Below are 3,067 nucleotides of genomic sequence, written 5' to 3'. Positions count from 1 at the left end.
CATAGAGATGTTCTGGTTCTGACCGGCTGGCCGCTGGAAACACACGTTCTGGACTCAATCAGAACCAGAAACCAGAACCTGGAACCAGAACCCTGATCTGCTTTCAGCTGCAGCAGCTGATGAGCCAGTGAAGCTCTGGTTCTGCTCCACTGGTTCTGGTTCTGATGGTTCTGCTGAAATAAATCCAGATTTCTTCCCTCATGTTGTCAGAACCTGATTCACTGCAGAACCTTTTAACATCAACATGAGCTGCAGCTGTTTGGACTCAGCAGAACCAATCCAGCTGCTGGATCTGACCTCAGACCAGTTCTACCATCAGGGTTATACTGGAGCGCCACCTGGTGGTGGAGTTAGGTACTGAGCGCTCATAGAGCTGAAGGTCTGAGTGACGGACTGACTGGATCAGTTCAGATTCATTTGTTCTGTTTTATTCTTTGTCCATCATTAAGATTCACTGTTAAGTTTATTTAATTTACAATAAATTGGTTTGTTTTGTTGTTTATATAACAACATGTTTGAAAAAACAAAAAGTAAAACCCAAATTAAGGCTAAATGAGTTTATAGAAAGTGATGAAGAGGAGCTGCTGCTTCAAAACCACCAGAAATATTAAATATCTGATGATCGATCAGCTGATCAGTTTTTTTATGGAATTTGTGCTGCTTTATAAAACTTCTGTTAATTAAAATGATTAATTCTGCTGTTTGTTTCTTATGCATCAACACACAAACTTTATAATAATATCAGAGTCTTTATAATCCAACAGACTATCAGCTCATATCGTGACCACCTGTGTTTCAAGATTAAAACACTATTTACTCATTTATTAATATTTGTCATTTTCTCCTATGTGATAAAAATATCAGCAAATATTTAAATATATCTTTACTTCTTAGTCTCTTAACCTACATTAGAAACTAAAATATTCTCCAGAAGCTCTGAGATTTTTACAGAGTGTTTGTAGAAATTTACCTTTAAAACTCCACAAGTTCACACAGACAGATGTTTACAATCAGTTTATTGATCTACAGACATTAAAGTTACAGAAAAACATGAAGGAAATATTTTCAACTTGGAAATGTTTCTTTGAATTCATCATAAAGGTCAGAAATCTAAACTGTGGTTTGTGTGTTTGGAAAAATATGAATATAATAAAGAATTTTGACATATTCAAAACTTTGTTTTTTCACACAAACATTTTTTTGCTGATTTATATGAATTGTAACATGAGAGTAAATTACAGAAAGAGAAAATGTTTCATCCAACATGAGAGCAAAGTTCCTCAAACTGCAACTTGGTTACATGCATTTTTAAAACATTTAAACATTTAGTAAATCCAGATCTACCAAGTATTTTGTCTCCTTCCTTAAAGTTTTCCTTCCAGTTTTTCTCCTCCCTCTCTGACTTTATCAGCCTGTAAAAGCAGAGCGATGTTTCTGTGTTTAGCTTTATCAGCTGGTTTCCATGCCGACCTCTGGGTCTGAAGGACTGTGAGGTTCAGCCTCTGCTGGTCTGAGAGCGTCTGCAGCATCAGGACCAGCAGAGAAACTCCTGATCTGAAGGCTTCAGGATGCTGAGCTGATCAGAGATCAGCAGCTGAGCTTCAGGATGTTTCAGGAGGCTGAGAGCAGCAGCTGCTGCTTCCTGACCACAGGATCCAGAAACCAATGAGGAGACGATGGAGTCATGATGAGACATTAAAGAGGAAACAAGCAAACAGAGAGAGATTCATTCAGGGAGAACAAGATGGAGACACAGCTGGTGGAAAAACAAACAGGTTTTAATTAAAGTTTAAGAAAAGTTCAGTTTCTGTTCATTGATAAAACAGAAAAATCATGTGATTAGAAATAAACTCATAAGAAGATTTGAGTTGAAACACTGAGAAAACTTTGGACATGTTGAAGAATTAACGGTTCTGAAATGAAACCCCAACATTTACATTCATAAACTTTCTACAAAAACAAACAATGGTGGTGAAAATCTACATTAAAAAACACCTTTAATGTTTCATGTTCATCTTTAAAATGTATTATAAGTATAAAAATCATCACTTGAAAGCAATGAAATATTGACCTTTATAACACTCAAAGTCTTCATTGTGTTTTTTCTTCATAACATATTTATAAAAATATTTATTAAAATATACCTGTGAAAATAATAAATCACTTTATCAGTAACAATCAGCTGATCCATCAATAACTGATCAATACGTCCAAGTCAGAAAACATTTAGAAATGATTTAAAGCAGGAAACTGAAACAATAACAATAAACTGATCATCATTATTAGAATATATTAATTCATTACAATCTAACATTTTATTCAATAGTTTAATTAAATCTAACCTGATGTTTCTGTGGCGACAAAATCAATAATCAACTAAACTCAAATGAACAAAACTTTTATCTGCATTATATTTTCAAACTACATTTGTTGAAAGGTTATATTTGTTTCCCTCTCTTCTCTTCCTGAAACACAAAATCAACTTTTAATTAGAGCTGCTATTGATCCCAGAATGATGAAGATGATGCTCCTTCATCGTCTCTGGTTCTGGAGTCAAAGTTGGTCTCTGAGTTTGGATCTGATCAGCAGCTGCTGGAGAGAAATCAGAAATATTTATTAATATTTGATGAAAACTGAGATCCAGGAGGATTAATAGAAGATGAAGATGTTGGTTCATTAAACAGATCTTAAGAATTTAACTATTAAACAAAAATGTTTTATTATCATTTCTTCTCACCAGTAACGTTGAGTCGACATCTTCCAGAGTTGAATCCATCTTCAGTTTTCACGTCACACAGATACAGACCAGAGTCTTCAGTCCTCAGTCTGGACACATGGAGTCTGATTCNCATAGAGATGTTCTGGTTCTGACCGGCTGGCCGCTGGAAACACACGTTCTGGACTCAATCAGAACCAGAAACCAGAACCTGGAACCAGAACCCTGATCTGCTTTCAGCTGCAGCAGCTGATGAGCCAGTGAAGCTCTGGTTCTGCTCCACTGGTTCTGGTTCTGATGGTTCTGCTGAAATAAATCCAGATTTCTTCCCTCATGTTGTCAGAACCTGAT

The 3,067-nt window shown here is 35.8% G+C and overlaps 1 long non-coding RNA gene across 1 annotated transcript; it reads right to left on the bottom strand.

Moving 5' to 3' along the window:
- Positions 1 to 1,883: 1,883 nt before the first annotated feature.
- LOC106937583 (uncharacterized) lies at positions 1,884 to 2,842 on the bottom strand. Its single transcript, XR_001422423.1, has 2 exons — positions 2,738 to 2,842; positions 1,884 to 2,592 (listed from the first exon to the last, which is right to left on the bottom strand). It is a non-coding gene; the product is annotated as an uncharacterized LOC106937583 (long non-coding RNA).
- Positions 2,843 to 3,067: the final 225 nt, after the last annotated feature.

This window comes from Poecilia latipinna, unplaced genomic scaffold, assembly GCF_001443285.1.
Source record: "Poecilia latipinna isolate Pla-1442-1.1 unplaced genomic scaffold, P_latipinna-1.0 Scaffold2383, whole genome shotgun sequence".
NCBI classification, from domain to species: Eukaryota; Metazoa; Chordata; class Actinopteri; order Cyprinodontiformes; family Poeciliidae; genus Poecilia; species Poecilia latipinna.
Note: the sequence above shows the minus strand (reverse complement) of the source record. Positions and strands in the feature narration are given on the sequence as shown.